The 18670-nt window shown below is 32.8% G+C and overlaps 1 pseudogene; it reads left to right on the top strand.

The window, feature by feature from the left end:
- Positions 1-15923, top strand: part of LOC132604940 (protein SULFUR DEFICIENCY-INDUCED 1-like) — an 83715-nt pseudogene extending 67792 nt beyond the window's left edge.
- Positions 15924-18670: the final 2747 nt, after the last annotated feature.

The following is an 18670-nucleotide window of genomic DNA, read 5'->3' as shown; positions in this document are numbered from 1 at the left end:
ATATATTTTACATCTACATATAAACTTAATCCTAATGAATGAGATTGTGTAACTACCTATTAAGGGGTATAATTGATGTCTTTTAGTATAGAAATTATATTATCTCCCACATTTTCATTAGCCTACCTTTGTAATTTTAAAGTTATATGAGGATCACATACTAATTTTATATACTTCTTGATTTGCGAAAAGTTCCTACGGGTTGGAATTTAAATTACGAGTAGAAGAAACTAATGGTTTTAAATGAAATAAAAATCAATTCATTTCAAAGAAGCTTAAGATGGTAAGAGTCAGCCGCCCCATTTGAATCATAATATGGCATATTTTTGTTTTATTTTATAATTATTCGTTATATTGCCAAATAAAAGAAGTTAAGTAATCAAAGGGTTGGGTGAGAGAAAAGAGAAGATAATTATTTTAAATTTTAAATAGTTCCATTTCGTTAAGATAAATTTATATATGAATGTAAAAGATATGAAATGAAAGTAATGCTATTAATAGTTGCAAAATTTTGTGGAACTTGGGATTTTTCTTATCAATGTTGGTGAATGTGTTTCTAAAATTATCATTAACTATGACCAAGATGTTTATTAAGTTAATTTAATCTAAATTCTTAAAATCCAAAATAAGATAAGTAATCAATCATCTAAGTAGACACTTGAGGAAATGAAGAAAATATGTAATCGAGAGAAACTAGATTAGTAAGCTTTTTATCTCTTTCCTTTTCTTTTATTTTCCTTAGTTCCTCCTCTTAATTTGCTTTTAGTTATTAGTATCAATGACTATCTTTATTAATTAATCTCGACCTTTTTTTTTGCCCTTATTCGTATGTGCTAAAATATAAAAAGTTAAATCATCAAAATTTTCTTAATCCAAAAATCTTCTCTCCCATCAGAACAAAATTTCCGTTATGCCGAGTTGTAATAATTATGTTTTTCCGTTCAATCAATTTGTTTATATAAACTTAAAAGGTGAATAATTTGATCTGAAGCCTAAAGTCGATCAAACCAATCAAAAACTTACTTTATTTGGATTCAACGAATGTGACACTCGGAACCTTCAAATCCTGGATCCGCCTCTGAGTATACATGGTCCAGATATCGTAAGCTTCTTCTCTATTCCACTCCACACCCCCGCACTTCATTTTTTTCCTTCAACCTTAGATCTTTCTTCACGCATACAGTGTGTTAGACTGTTAGCTGTATTCACCAAAATTTAGTAATTTTTATTCATACCTAGTATATAAATTAAACATATTCATTAAATAATTATAAATATTGTATAGTACTGACTTAAAATTTCTATAAAAACACAAAACTTCAAATTCTAAATTCGTCTTTGCCCGCACTCACAAACCTCGGTAAACATCAACAAGTCATCCGCAAGTGTAGTCTGAAAGTCTAACTAATTAGTTTAATTTTATAGTAAATTCTTATCCACTTATCAAACAGATTCAATATTTAAAACTACAAAATTTGGAGGATTTGCACAAACCACTTCCATTGCCCAGGTGTTTTCACCTAAGATTCAATAAATCTTAATTCAATTGAGTTTTCAAATACACCAATTTTTTTTCTCCTCGGAACTCATGAGGATGAGCTGATATTTCGGAATTTAAGATATCCATTGGCATCTAGTTTGCAAGAATTGAAGGCATATTTGGAGATTCAGTGGCTCCTTGTGCGAGGGTCTACCGGAAACAATCTCTCAACCTCTTGAGGTAAGGGTAAGGTCTGCGTACACTTTACCCTCCTCATATCTACTTTGTGGATTTTACATTTTTGTTGTTGTTGTTGTTGTTGTTGTTGTTGTATTTGGAGATTCAGTGGAAAAGTTTGATGTTTGTTCATGATGAAAATGCAACTGGGAAAATCAAAGAAATCTAGTTATTGTGGATAATTACCATTATATAGGGGTATAAGGTTTGATTTGGAAATGAGATGTTGTACATAATTATGTAAATTTAAATAATTTGATGTGAAATGAAAAAAGAAAATTGAAATAAAAAATGAAAAAATCGTACAGTTTGAAGCCCAGAATTTTCTTCCAATTTCCATTTGCTCGACTCTCAATTTACAGCTTTTAATACGAGTATTGGTTCAGACACCAAGTCAAGTCCACCCCAAGTAAGTTGGCCAAAAATAAGAAAAAGGACTAGTGAGAATTACAATTAGAGAAATACTTTTCCACAAATCGACTTTTCTCTTCCTCAAGCATTTAATGATTACAACTCATTTAGGAGAACTGATTCTGACCCTTCTTTACTAAGGAGAAAGCGTGTGGAGACTTTGAGTAGCAGCAGTAGGCCAAAGAAGACCTGAAGGATCAATGTAACAATCACTACTGCTCCCATCCCAATTATTTCTTACGCTACTAGTTTTAGTATACGTATGATGCAGGTTGTGGCGGAGCTAGAATATCTACCAAGGGATCCAAAAATTTAAAGAAGTAAACACACGAAGAAGTCAAAGGATTCAACATCTACTATATATACATAAAAAATAATTTTAACCATGTATATCCAATGTAATTTTTGGCCCTAGCTCCGCCCCTAGTGTACTGCATCAATCAATAAAAGTATATGGCAGTAACAAATTATAGCTTAACTTTCAAATTGATGTAACATTTGTTTAAACGGTGAATATAAATATCGTTATTGGTTCGATCGATTTTACGGTTCACATATATAATGACAAATATTATAAAATTAATTTAATTAAACTTATCATCTTTGCATATTCAAAATTCAGCTGCTATGTACAAAAAAATAATTGTACTCGTATAGAAACTTCAAAACACAAGTGCAATTCAATAATATGTATCACCGGCACTGGTCCATGCATGCATCATGCGCGATGCACGTTCTCTATTTTTTTTTTTTAAAAGACAAGCAGGTAATTTTAAGGGTAATAGCCAATTTTCTTATTTCAAATTTTTCTTAAAATTTTAAGGGTAGTAGCTAGTCCTCCCCTCAGGTTTCGCTCCGTAACGCTTACCTTCCTTGTGGTTTACAATATTATGCTTATCTCCCTTTTTTTTTTTTTGGTAACAATTCTTTTATTTATTTTATTATTAATGTCAATAAATTGCAATATGACAATTTTACCCTTACTAAAATATTGTACCCATAATTACCTAAAAGCCAAAACTTTTCGAATTCAATATATAAATGTAACACACAAACGGAACCTGGATTTATGAGTATCATCTCCCCCAATTCACCCTGTAAAAATCAATGATGATTTAGTCCAAAAATCCACCACTAGTGGTAGACTAAATTCAATTACGTTCCAACCACGTTAATTTGTCACTTTCAAGTATTGATATTCGATTTTCAAGACTCTTTAATTCAGTATTTTTAAAAAGTAAAAAGCTCAAAAAAGGGGCAACACTTCAGGTTCTTCAATCCAAAAACAAGCAGCACAATTTAAAATGCAACAAATACATAGGATTGAGTTCCAATTTTAGCATAGCCACTTATAAATTTAAATTTGATTAGGCTATAGAGAGCATGTTCACTGATCAATCGCAAAATCCATCTCCAGTTTTTGATTAATTAGTGATAAAAAGGATTATTTTGCTACCATTAATTTCATTTTTGATTGCTTTTGTCAACTTTGTTTATAATTATTCTCAATTGCAAGGGTCGGGTCATCTTATTATTTTCCAAGAACTTGCCTACAAATTAAGAATTTGAGAATAGGAAACAAATAGATAAAGACACGAAAAAAGGAATTGTCGATATTTTTATTTCTTGCCAGTCTTATTTACGGGAGCTGTACTTGCATTGGATAGAGAAGTGCCTTGCATTAATTCCATTACGTGAAGTCTTTTTTTTTTTTTTTGCTTTAAATTATGTGAAGTCACTGAACACTAGAAAATTATTTGTTTCTCCTTTTCATTTTTCGTCCGTTGAAAAAAATTCACTTTTCTATATTTGAAATTTTTTACTTTCATTCAAAGTTAAAATACTCTCTTAGTTTTACCATATAGCCAAAAGTCTTGTTCAACGATCAGCTAATCGAAGGTTTCATTCAAGTCAAATCACCACAAAATCTATATTACTACTATATATAAGAGAGAATACAAAAAATTTGTAGTCCTTACAGGTTCAAAATAGTAATTTCAGTTCTTTGATAATGAGAGTCAGCTAGCGTACACGTTTGTTAGTGCTGACTTTTCTTCCGTACTTCCATTTTGTCTTCCTCCTTTTCTCTTAGAATCAAACCCGCATGGGCCGCTCTTATTGAATTAGCTTTTACATTATTTGGGTCATATATTTTGGGCTTTGCTTCTTTAACGAGCTCCTACGTGTTTATAAAGATTGGGGTTTAAAATGATTTTCAGGTATAGTTTTAAAAATCATTTACTCTTTTTGGTCTATTTTACTTGTTATAGTTATTAAAATAATTGATCAGAATGCCTTTTATTTTGAAAAATCACTATAGAATTAATTATTTTTTTCGCTTTTACCCTTATGTTGATAAATACGGAGACTGTTAATATGGTGAAAGAAAAAGTAATATTAATTGAGAGTAAATAATATATAAGGTAGCTAAGTCAATATTTCATCCGTCTTAAATTAACAATCATTTTAGCTAAAAGATATTATCCCGAAATAATTATTACTTTGGAAATTCAAGATGAAACTTTGCTATTATTTTCAACTATATCCTTATAGTTCTTTTAAAATTGCTCAATTCCCAAAAAGACATTTAATAAACAACGACAACTTAGTAAATAATATGTTGTACTTATTATTTTTATTAATGAGCATGAAAAGAACTAAAACAACAATTATAATGGGATAGAGTGAGTATTTTCTTAAGGAACATGCAATAAACATGACAAGTAAAATGGTTCAGAGAGAAAACTTTATTAATGTACTTTAATTATTATTTATGGATATCTGTATAAGATTATTAGTAGATTAATTTGTGTAAAGAATCTAACCAATGTTATAAATATAGTAATATAAACTTGAAGTCATTGCGAAATTTTTGTTGTACAATATGATTCTGAAAGATGAAAAAAATGAGTTTTGCAAAAAACTCTTCCACGTGAAATTATTAGTGAAATTAAAACTTAATAAACACTGAAAATAAATTTGTTTCTATCAATAACTAAGACATTTCATGCTCACAAATTCATAAAGATGCCAATATTTTTCGATTTATGATATTCGTCAAGTTGTAACTAGTAACATATTTTAAATTAGGTTATTTTACAGAATAGCCAATCACTTGTGTCCCTTTCGCACTTTCTAATTCTCCAGCTAAACTTCCTTCCTCTGAAATAATTTTTTACTTAAGCTTATTTAATCATGTGATTAAAAACTTTAATAACTATGAAAACTTGTTAACAAGACATGTTTAACGTGGGACTAGATTATATTAATTATGAAAAATGTGATGCAAATTATACTTTTCTTAATTTAAAATATTATTTTTATATTTTGTAAGTCCGGGCCCAATGAAACTAGTATGTGTGTGTATATATATATTGTTTTACCCAAAATACCCTTGCTAGCTTATTAGAACATATTAATAAATGAGGTTTTTTGGTCTTTTCACAAAAATACTAAACCCAACACAGTTTGTACCCAATTTTTGTGTCCGGCTCTTGACTTCTTCCTCTCTCTCCTCCCTTTCTTCTTCCCCACACTCTCTGCCATTCCCAGTCATGCAGGTTCATCTTCAATATCAATTAAAAGAATACCATAGCCATGATAAATAATAGCTAAGAAGTGTCTTTCAATTTAGATTAGTTTTTGGATTTAGTGTCAATAGAGCTTGGAGGAGTTATTGATCTCAAAGTTAGAAATCTATGCTCTTAAGTTGAAAGGACATTGGTTTATAGCTGGAAGAATCTCGGTTTCGAAACGTAATTTACAATCCATCAAGAAGAAATTGAAGCTAAGGAAATGGGTCGAAATCTGTAAAAACCTAGAAGCCTTTGTCCTTCCCTATCCAAAGTGCGAACACTCACTCCTAATGTCACATCGCCTATATATATCAAAGTTAGGAGTAGACTTTTGATTTGGATTTTTGATTTTCGGATTTAAGGAATTAAAATTCAAATCTAATCGAAATAAGTTTGGATTAGATCAATTTTCTTAAGTTTGGTTTGGGATTAATTTGTTTGGTTATTTCGGGTTTCCAGTTTTGAGCCTATAAGGTGAGTTTCTTCTTCTTACAAAAATGGACATCCTAATATAGCATTCATGCAGCCTTAATAATTTCTCATTTCCACTACAATCATCCAAATAAAATATTTATTCAATTAAGGAAACTCCTAATATAAACAAAGTAAAATCATGGCTATATAGATCATACTATTACATATTCAAGTCAACCACTACTCAATCTTTATAAATCTTATGTGATTTAACATCAATTAATATGCTTCCTTAAGAACCTAGTGCCACAACTCCTCTAACGACAATGAAAAATACGGTCACAACGAATACATCTTAGTTTGCACTACTCATTAGCCTAATAGGGTATATTGACTATTTAGTAGGATATTGGACTTAGTATTAGGTTTATGGGCTTATGTCTAATCGGTGGAAATGAGGTATAAGAATTTTGGACTTTTGGATATTTGAAAATCCAAAGTTTCAAATTCGAAATTTTTAAAAATTAAATCCATAATCCAATCCATAACTTGAATATTCAAATAAAAAGTCCAAAAAAAATAAAATAATAATTTCGATTTTAGCCAAGCTATGTCCAGCTCTACTCATCATTTAAGAAGAGAGGTGAGGTAGAGAGGGAGGGGTGGATCTGGAAATAGACGAGCAAGTTAAGAAGAGTCTGCTAATTCGGGTAAGAAATGGTGCTTTAGGATTTCAAGAAGAAATTTATCATATTATTTCAAAATTATCCTTATTTACATAATAAAAAATTAGTTTTTCTGAGAAAGAGGCAACTTAGAAAGAGGTAACACAAGATTAGGGTTTTTAAAAAAAAAAAAAAAAAAGAAGAACAATCTTAAAAGTGTAATAGAATGGAATCGAACTCGCAACCTTGAATAGCACAACACGACTCCTTACAACTGGGACTTTGCGCTGATTAGGGGTAAGTTAGTAAAAACACTCTTAATTTTCTAAGAGTAAGCAATTTCTTAAGGGGTATGCATGAGCTAAAAACATCATTTATTATGAAACGAGACATTTTCTCCTTATTCAATTAAAGAAGAGAAAAGCCGTTTCTGGTGGAAAAAAGTGTTTAATGATTCTTCTATCTACCGGTCCTTGTCCTTATTTAGGTGTTGACTGGACTTCTCAACCAAGTTGATTGTATATTTTCATTAAAGTGATTGGTATCAGAGTTGAAAATTGAGTGTGGAAAACTTAGGACTCTGTTTAGAATTGCTATTTTATGATTTTTCCTGTTGCTATTCAATTTTGTTCAACTAAGACAGTCTCCACACGATTTCTAGCAACTATTCCACACTCAATTTACAACTCAGGCCCCAACCTCAATTCCAATATGCAATCAACTTGGTTCAAACATCCAGAAAAGTCTAACCCTTAGAAAGTGTAGAAAATAAGGAAAAGGGACTGGTAAATAGCAATTAGAGATACACTTTCCTTTTATTTACTTGAAGAAGAAAAAAAGCTCAACACAAGCTAGGACCATTTTTACCACGCTTCCAATCTTAAGTGCAATATATTGTACATTATACAAATCTCAGTAAGTAATTTCCCTCCCTATCACGAGAAACTAGCCAACACCAGTAGATAAACCAGGTGTTTTTAAGTCAGCAACAAACCAAAATCGACACCAATCAAAAATTAAAAGTGCCTTCTAGTTGAGTTTTAGGAAAAATAAAAAATGGGGAGGAACCTACTGTCTTGGTATAGTATCTAAGTGTAACGACCTAGAATTGCCCTACCAGTCGTTATGGAAAACCTAGAATTGCCCTACCAAATAGAACCTTTCCAAGGGTAGAATAAGCTAATAGAAACTCAAAGGTAGAAGTCTAAGAACTGAAAAATTGACTTGTTTGGGATTATTGTTTGTTTGTGCTGAGTCCATTGGGGGGTGTCGTAGGAAATTAGACCTCCGTAGAGAATTCTAAGGCCACGGGTGAGTCCGTCTGGTGTTTTTACATTAATGTGCATGTTTTGTTTGTGTCTGTTAGGCCACGGATGAAGTGTTGGGTGGTAGAGTGAAAAACTGTGAAATTAGCGAGCTCACTGGTTCACTGGTACCGCTGCAGCGGGACCGCTGTTGCGACGGACTTCTCGCCGCTGCGGTCAGTCGGGTTTTGGGTGTGTCCGCTATGGTGGGCACTAGATCGTTGTAGCAATGACGCTATAGCAGAACCATGTCCGCCACAGCGGAGGAGTGTTTTAGAGTTGGTCCACTACAGCGGGCACTTGCCAGCTATAGCGAGACTGCTGCAGCGACAGATTGACCGCCACAGCGGTCACTGGGGACGGAATCCTGGGTTTTAAACACCTAGTTCTGAATTTTTTATTCATAAAACTCCAACACAATTTTCAAGGAACACCTAAGGCAAAATTCTAAGCTTGGGCAAGAATATTCTTGAGAGGTAAGTCTCAACCATCCCTTCCTTTATTACGCGTTCATCTCTAGGATTACCATCCTTCTAATGGGTCTACAATGGTGAATTGGGAATAGTAACCCTAGAAATTAATAGATTCTCAATAGCTGGTCCGTGATGATTGTTGTTGTGGGATTATCATCTAAAGGCTTGGTGTATCACTTTCTAATCAATAATTGAACCATTAGAGACATAAACTAAGTGAATTGGGACTTAAGGTTTCATAAAAATGATAGCTTGACCATAGAAACTGCTTGTAAGAGATAACTTGATTGAATAACCTTGTGAATTGATAGTTTATGATTTCTATGGCCAATGTTAGGAGAATTTACACCTAGTAAGCATCTACCAATTAGGATGGGGTAAAGGGGAAGGTTGTTCATTGAATTGATAATATTAACTAGAGTGATTGTGATTTATTTAGCATCTTAATTACTAGACTTTAAGCGGTCCAAGTCATTACAGAAGGGAAAGGCTATAGCGGAGTAATTCACATTGTTCCAGCTCTGCAGTTGAGGTAGGTTACGGTACTTGAGTTAGACTTTGATTAGTCGATTGTATGCGTGGTGAAAATGATAGGAGAAAGCATGTCTATTCTTCAGGCATAATATGTGTGGTTGAAATTCCTATAAGCTATTGATTGAGTGATTATCTGAGCTTAGTGCCACTATTCAATATGTTGTGACCTACAGGTTGATGATATTCGTGGTGAGAAGTTAATATGATCTTTTTGGTGAAATTGAGGTACAAATTGATAAATCGATTATTAAAAGCGATGTGACAATAAATAGGTATAGCTATGGAAAGGCACATTTGACCGGGGGTGAGTATGTGACCTATATGTATGAACAGGCACATTTGATCGGGGGCGAGGATGCGACCTAGTTGTGAGCTCATGGTCCAAGGTTCATTCTGGAACGAGTGGTACATGGACACCATAGGTCCTCTGCAGGTCATGACTATTGAGCAATGACACCAATTAGCATGTATGTACATGAGTGATCAATGACTAAGTAGTGAGAATGTTGTCGGGAGACTTGTTTCCGTTGACTTGATTTTTGATATCATTGAGTGACTTGATTGTTAATATCATTGGTTGACTTGTTGTTGGGCTATTTGATTAGGTGTTGTCGACTGGTCTGTCTATTTTATTGATTTTATGATTCATGCATGATACTAATCTTAGTCGGCCTATGATATCTACCGATACATAATGTTTTTACTGATACTACCTTGCTACATTCTTTTGAGTGCAGATTGTGATCCAAAGACTGCTACCCGACCTCATATTTAGCATTGATGCCATTTGCTGACAGATTGAGGATGAGCTTTTATCCATTCCAGGCCGCCCGAAGATCTTCTTTTTCTAATGTTTATTTCCATTTCAGACATTGTTGGCTATTTATTTCAGACATTATACATTCCTTAGACATGTTTTGAATTAGAGTCCTTGTACGGTGACTTTCGGATTTTGAAGTTTGTAATAGTTAGGACTTCCGTATTTACGTTATTATTTTATGGCATGGCTATTTATTGATTTATCTTGTGTTTAACTGTTATGAATTGGTTAAACAAAAATGGACTTGAATGAGTAGATGGTTAGATGTATTGGTTCGTCCACTAGGAATTAGCGTGGGTGCCAGTCATTGGGGGTTGGGTCGTGACACTAAGAGAAGCTGAAAGAAAGAATTGAAATGAGTGAGAGTATCTTGAAGCAAAGACAAATTATAACCTGAATTTACAAAGCTATTAAGCTGCAAGAGTTAAAAACATTCATGAAGAGAGGGAGTACTAAGATTTTATTTGTCCCAAGTAATTCGCCATATTCTCGTGGTCTTGTTGGAAATAGACCATCTCTGAGACAAATTTATACAGGGAGAATATATTTACAAAATATAATGATACTTTTCAGTTTACAAAACATACCAATAGATTTCTTACAAAGCATATATGAAAATTTTGTGTATGAAATGTGTATATCTAGCTCAAAGCTTAAAAATTTTCGCTCAAAATTGTGTATGAAAATTATACTATGAAATATGTATATCTTGCTCAAAGCTTAAAATTCTCACATTTTTTGTGTATGAAAATTGTATAAAAACAGTGTGAAATATGTATGTAGTTGTATAAATTTTGTATAAGATTCATGTTAGGTTTTTGGAAATTTAATACAACTACAACAACATTTTATACAAATTTCATAGAAATTTAATACAATTTTGTATGTTGCTTTAAATTCAAATGAAATTTAATACAACTATAGCAACCGTAAAAAACTGAAGATGCTATGAAAGACAATCCCATTATGCATTTTGTGGATTGAAATAGAAGAGTTTTGAGGAAAAGAAAGACCATATTTCTTCTCTAACAAGATGCTTAGAAAATTTATACTTTTGATGCAAGGGTTATACGATAGAAGATATGACACCCTTTTTTGGATATGTTGGGTGACATGAGGATGTAATGGAGAAACTGTAAAATTCTGTGTCTTTGTGACTCTTGCAGTACCACCCTGGTACTGATTTTGATCAACAACAACAAAAAAAAAAACTTTATAAAGCAATAACCAACTCGAAGGATCTCATTGTTTCTTCCAAATTTCTAGAGAGGCAATTAACTCAACTGTCTTGTTTACACTGGCAGATCTGAGCAGATTGTGAGAGAGAAGGGGAAAGGGAGGGTCGGCTGTTTTTTTGTTTCAGATCCGGGCAGATTAGAGAAGGGGAAGGAAGGATGGGCTTTTAATTTTTTCAGATCCGTTATGTTTTGTAATTATTTTTTTTGCGCGGATTGCCCTTCTTTTGGGGTGGACTTTAAATTTTGCCCCTCATAGTTGTGGTCTTTAAATTTTGCCTCTCATATTGCTGGTCATTAATTTTTTCCCTTCACATTGCAATACTGAGTTTCGCGCAGTAATCATGAGGTTCTGGGTTTGAACCCCCGCTCAAGCATAAATTAAAAAAAAAATCGCAAGGCAAGGTTTGGGTCGCGTGTATGCCAGACCCGGCATACACTTGTTAAAGAATAACCAAAGTTATGCCAGACCCGGCATGCTCATGCCTTATGGGCAGACTTGGCATAAGTATGCCGGGTCCGGCATAACTTTGGTTATTCCTTAACAATTGTATGTCGGGTCCAACATACTTATGGGCAGACTTTTTGTTAAGCCTTAACTAACAGTCTTTTTCTAGTTATGCCTTATGGGGCAGACTTTTAGTTAAAGCATAACTAAAAGTATGCCCCATAAGGCATAACTTTTTCTTAAGACATAGACTTTGCCTTATAAGGCATAATTAAAAGGAAAAGTTTCGCCTTATAGGGCATACTTTTAGTTATGCCTTATGGGGCAGACTTTTAGTTAAGGTATAACTAAAAGTATGTGCCTAAGGCGGAACTTTTTCTTAACGCATAAACTTTGCCTTATAAGGCGGAACTTATAGTTATGCCGGGTCCGATATAACTTTAGTTATTCCTTAAGGAAAAGTTCCACCTTATGGGGCATACTTTTAGTTATGTCTTACGGGGCACACTTTTAGTTAATGCATAACTAAGAGTTTACCTTGAAAAGTAAAAATAAAATAAAAAATGCCTCAAGGCAAAGTCTGCCCCCATCGGCAGACTTTTAATTAAACATAACTAAAATTCTGCCGGTGGGAGCATAGAGAAATTCTGTTTTTTTTAACCCCTACCCCCTGGAGCTCCCTCCTTTGCTCCCTTGGTGACTCGAACTCGCAATCTTCGGGTTGAAAGTGGAGGGCGCTTACCATCTGAGCAACCCCCTCTTGTCGGCATAGTGAAATTTAAACCCTGTCTTGCGAATTCTTTTTAAATTTTTGACTGAGTGGGGGTTCAAACCTGGAACCCATGAGTTTTAGCCAAAGGGCAAAACTTAAAGATTACAAATATGAGGGGCAAAATTTAAAGACCACCCCAAAAGAAGGGCATTTGTAATTAAGTTGGTATGTTTTGTAAATAAGGAAAAGTATTCTTATATTTTGTAATATAGAGTCTTAAATAGTATTATTAGGTCATTTAGCCTAACATAAATAGAGGGAATATTTAGTATGAAGTGATTACTATAAGTTCTGAAGTGTATGACCATCTCATCTAAAGACGCACACTTAAGCTATTAGAGAGAGCACACTGTTATTTTTTAATTATATTCTCAATGGCCATGTGATACTTAAACTTTTTGTGTTGTATCAACCGAAAACAAGTACATGCAACAAGTGCTGAATTTCTGAATTACCATATGCACTACAAATTGTAATATAATTATCTTTTTGTTGGTATGTAGAAATGTGGAAAAGTAGACGAACAAATAGTGTTATTAAAGCAAAAACTGAGGCAAATATATGAAGGGAAGCTGTTCAAGGGCAGGCCTATTAAAATTTCCAGATCTCATGGAAAGAAGATTCAAGTTACTATCAGCCAAGGAACTGCAAGAGTTCTGGTAAAGTTTATGCCTTCCACATTCTTTAATTTTGTTGTTTGGCCATTTTTATAAGCAAGCAGACATATATTCGCTGGGGCAGCTTTAATCAGGGGCTGATTCATCATTTGAATCTTATTGATTTCTTAAATGGATTCACAGTCAAGTATTCATCTGCCCAGCATAATCGTTTGTAGCCGTCGTCGGTGTGTACTTAGTATATAACAAGTGTATATGATGTTTAATGCATACACAGATTATGCACTAATTATAATATATAATGTGTACACATATTATACATTAATTTTTATAATATTAAAAATTAATGTATAATTTTTTACTGTGGGCTTTCTTGGGATGTTTTGTGTTGTAAAACTCTTTATACATATTGACCCTTATATACATTCTTTAGTAATTATTGACATATTTATAGCCAAAAAAGTAGATATATACATGCTTTTGTTTTACGTACAATAATTTGAGTAGGGGGTTTGATAATGGGATATTCCCGGAGGTGGGATTCTCAGCTTTTTTTGTGAAACAATAATTTTTTATATCTTAGTCATTTATTTGATGGAAAATATACTAGTATTTTCATTTAATGTTCTATGACTAGTATATATTCTCACTCATAATTTCAGGTGTGAGAGACTATTTATATCTTTTTCTTTGTATATATTTTTGTTTTCTTTAGCTTTATCTTCTGTTACAAATAATTAAATATAATTATGGCGAATAATTTATTTTGGGTGCTGGAATATGAAATTATCTATCCATTCTTCATCATCCAATCTCAACTACTCCAAATACGTGAAATTTTTTTTTTTACCCGGGAAAAAAGGATACATATAAATACAGAGAGAGAAACTTTAAATAACTTCATATGAATAACGGATAATTATTATATACTATTCTTGATAGTGTATCATATTGGGATGCGTAAGATATACATTTTATGATATACATCATATGTTATACATAAATATTTGTATACAATGTGTGATATACATCATTTGATATACATTATTGGGCTATTAGATGCCAACAAAACTAAAACCTGGGATATTTTGTGCCAATAGTTTGCCCGGATTGTACTCCTACGTCTTTTCCCTGTGGTTTTGCAGGGTAATTTGGGCTGGGCTTACATGCAAAAAGGAAACTTTATAGCAGCAGAAGTGGTGTTCAAGAAAGACCAAATGATTTATGCAGAGAGCCACAAGGCCTGTAACCTGGCCCATTGCTTGATCAAGCAAGCCCGATATGATGAGGCTCGTTATATTCTTGAAGATGTTTGGAGAGGCAAATATTTAGCTTCTGATGATACAAAAACAAAGAATCGAGTTGAGGAATTGGACTTGAAACAACCCCCACCCTTCTTGCAAAACATATTGGGCCTCGATTTGGATGATCAAAATTTTCACGAACAGCTATCTTTTAGCTCCTTCTAACAATCTATAACTACATATTCTACATTTACAATTCGTAGCCGGAGGACCTATATTTAGCTAGTAGATGCGTCGACTCAAATATAGGATATATATAACGGAAATACACACGCTGAGAAAGCTGAAAGTGCTATATTTATGGAAACAAAATCTATTCCAATTTAAATTAAAATCAATTTTTAATGTTTCCTGATTCACGAAAATATCCTCCCATTCCATATTTGATCTCATATCTCATTCAAACAGCTAAGAAATTAAAAAAAAAATTGAGTTCAAAAAGTACATTCATATTTTTAACCAAAAAAAAAAAAAAGGTTCAAAAACTAGTTTATCAAAAAACTTTGAAAAATAACAATATCAAACCAGTGAACAGAGCTCGTTTTAAACGACGAATATATATTTGAATTTATCTGTTAAAATATTGAATTCAAGTTGAGTTCATAATTGAGGTAACAACATTTTCACTGCAACTTTTTTATTTTTTTTATTTTTCTGAAATTTTGAAAAATATAGTCAAAATGTATGAAAAATATATCTGAAATATAGTTAAAAAAAATCAGAATAAGTAATATTGAACATAATAATCAAAATACAATTAAAAGTATAGCCAAAATATATATGAAAAACAACTATTAAAATATCAATCCAAAACATTAGGAATTGAAAATTCGGGTTTTATACCTCTAGTCCTCATCGGAGTAGAAGCTTTCTTAGCCATTTCACTTGAATCTAACAAAAAACAACCAAGAACAAACAGGGATAATAAATTATTTAGAGTTGCATTGCTGATTCAAACGAAAAAAAAAAACGAAAATATAAGTTAAATACACGGTGAAACGTAAAAATCAGTATAGAATCTTACCTTTTTTGGGAATTAGATTTGAATTATGAGTGAAATTAATGAGTAGTTAATTAGAGATAAACAAGGAAGTTGAACTATTGTAAAACTGATTTGAAATTGGAGGAAATTAAGGGATATTGGGCATAATGGCGTGTATTTAGGGGGATAGGAGAGAGGGACATTTTTTTTTGCTTAAATTTAGGGGTGTGGGAAGTTATCAGATGAGTGGTAAAAAAGTGGTAGCTATAGAAAGTAAATATGTTATATTTTAGCTACTAAATATAATTATTGTAAAGTTTAGTTATGTTCCATAAATAGGTAATAATATAAGGTATGCCAAGTAAATTTTACTTTTGTAAATATCCATGGAATCGTGCGCCGTGTGAAACGTATATCATCGCCGTTCTTAACCGAGACTCAGGTTAAGCTCCGTCTCGGAACCTTGTAGGGTTAGGAGTAAAGCATCCCGAGGTTGGCGCATCTCGTTGAGCATGAAGAAGCATTGGGAACCCCTATTTTTTTCTTAGGAGCCGTGCTTGAACAGTTGATTAGTGAATGGGTCCGGCCCAAATCAAGAAGGCTACCAATATTTGAGGAAATTTCTACATTCAGAGATCAATTGGCCTGTTGATGGGTTTCTGTTTTCAGGAGTTGGGATTTATGGTTTAGATGTAATTATTTAAAAGTAGATGTACAAAATGTGATATGTATAAATCGTAATGTAAAATTAGAGCTTGCGGCGCAATTTGAAATGTGTTTACTCAGCTTGAGTTGAACGGGAAACGTATATAACTTAGAGCCTGTTTGGATGGGCTTATGCCTATAAGCTGTTTGCAGCTTATAAGTTAAAAAAAATAAGTTGGGGTAGTCTAACTTATTTTTTTTGGCTTATAAGTTGCTTTAGATAAGCTAAGTCAAATGGGCCCAATTATTTTTTTAAGCTTATTTTAAGCACAAAAGGACCTTAAGCTGGCCAGCCAAACACTCAAAAAAGCTGAAAACAACTTATAAGCAACTTATAAGTCAATCCAAACGGGCTCTTAAACTAGTTTTCTATAGTTGGGGTTAGTTTCGATGAAATAAAGATTTTGTGAGCAATTGACCAAGTCATCAGGGGCAGAGCTAGCATAGGAAGTACGGATTCAATATAACCCAATAAGTTTTGGTTTAAATTTTGTATGTTTGTTAAGAAATCTTCTGAACATGTACACGTAATAAATTTCAGAATTCCTAAAATTCAAATCAAGAATTTCATAAATTTCTAATCCTAAATCCACTTTATAAGCCATAGAAAAAGCCCCCATCATCTATTCCAAGTTGCAACATCCACCATGCACAGTGAAAACTTATTGGCGTATGGTTTTTGCACCCAACCGATAAATACAAGACATGTGTCTTTTATACACAAATGTATTGCTTAATCATGATTAAAAGATATGTATTCGCACCTCATTTTTTAGTTAAATTGAAATGATTGGTGGAATATAAGTACCCCGTGCTAATAAATTTTACTGACCATGCACTTACTTTTTTTTTTCCCTATTTCTTCATTTTCTTTTTCTAGTGTTGAATGGGCTATCTATCTTATGCGAGATTCTTTGTTGTACACTAAGGCCTCATTTGTTTCCATTAAGATTAAGATGTCTGAATTTGAATATTAAGATATGCATTAAAATCTAGATGTCTGAATCTGAATGCACATCTGAATATTAAGATGTTGTCTCTAGATCTGAATACTGTACGATTAAGAGTGTTTGTTTTCAATATCTGAATGTGCATACGAAATTAACCAATATATCAATGAAATATTATTTTTTTGAATATTTATATTTGATAAATAATTTGAACTATCTAAAATGCAAATAAAAGTTACTCCATATATCAATATAATAAATTAGTGTAACAAGGTAACACTAAATGTTTTAAGAATCTGTGCTTATTATTAAAATGGCAAACCTTTCTCTATCAACTGAAAGTGATAGAGAGCTATTATGGCTGAATCCCACGAGATGTTTTCTAGTAAGAAGCTTTATTAAAATAAGATAAAAGGGGTAAACTTTTTGCTTGACACAATTTCTGAACGTTCTTTATTGTTTCTTGAAGCGTGTATTATGTATTAAGTCCAAATTTGATTAGAGGGTTATGTAGTATTCAAGTTTTTTTTTTTTTTTTTTTTTTTAATTCGTTGTTATTGTCTTATAGAGTCACTGCGATCTTTCAAAAATTGAAAAGTGGAAGTAGGGATTTTATTGAGTAGATGGATTCACTCATGTTTAATTTTTCTGGTACAGATTAGATCATGAACTAGGTAGATATACATGAGATTTCAAACAAAGTTTTTAAGAGACTCCAAAAAACTTCAAGAAAATAATTTTGCTATTACAGTTAACTAGTTAATTTTTGCGCTTTCAAGAGTTCTTGGTAAACATCAATACACCCAAGATTTTATGAATATAAAAAATGCTAGACTAAATTATGAAAACTTACCAGTTCAAGAGGTTAAAAATTGGTATCTGGTTGAGAAAGGATAGCTAGAGGCATGAGAAGAGAAGTCGTGGAAGATTTTATGAAATAAGAGTATTATTTAAGTGAGTCTGAATGGTGTTAAGACTCTGTTATACATCTGATTCATTCAGACCTATTCAGGCTTATTAAGAGGCTTCATAAGGAAACAAAACAAATGAATTTAATGGGCTGAATCTGAATCATTTTTTTGCGCGGATTGCCCTTCTTTTGGGGTGGTCTTTAAATTTTTCCCCTCATATTTGTGGTCTTTAAATTATGCCCCTCGTATTGCTGGTCTTTAATTTTTTCCCTTCGCATTGCAACACTGAGCGTTCACGCAGAAATCATGAGGTTCTGAGTTCGAACCCCCGCTCAAACATAAATTAAAAAAGAAAACTGCAAGGCAAGGTTTGGGTCGCGTGGATGCCGGACCCGGCATAAACTTATGAAGGAATTACCAAAGTTATGTCGGACCCGGCATACTCATGCCTTATGGGCAGACTTGGCATAAGTATGCCGGGTCCGACATAACTTTGGTAATTCCTTCATAAGTTTATGCCGGGTCCGGCATAACTTTGAGATCTTATGTCAACTTTTTACAGATTTTTAGTGACATCAAAATGCTCTATTAAAATTTAAGTGGTTTTGTGTCAATGTGGCCTAAAGACTTTCTTTGCTACATTTCCTGTATTGGATATATTATAACTGCTCTTGTTAATATATTATGGGGTAGTGTTAGAAAAGTGTAGTTGTCGTGATTTTGTTCTATTATATCTAAGCCTAGGTTTTCATGAGTATTAACACTATGATAATTGTTGACAGCATTTGCATGACGATGAGTGGAAGAGGCCACGCACAAAATTTTTACCATGA

Source organism: Lycium barbarum, chromosome 8 (assembly GCF_019175385.1).
Source record: "Lycium barbarum isolate Lr01 chromosome 8, ASM1917538v2, whole genome shotgun sequence".
NCBI classification, from domain to species: Eukaryota; Viridiplantae; Streptophyta; class Magnoliopsida; order Solanales; family Solanaceae; genus Lycium; species Lycium barbarum.
The sequence above is the reverse complement of the archived record's forward strand: the minus strand, read 5'-3'. Positions and strand labels throughout refer to the sequence as shown.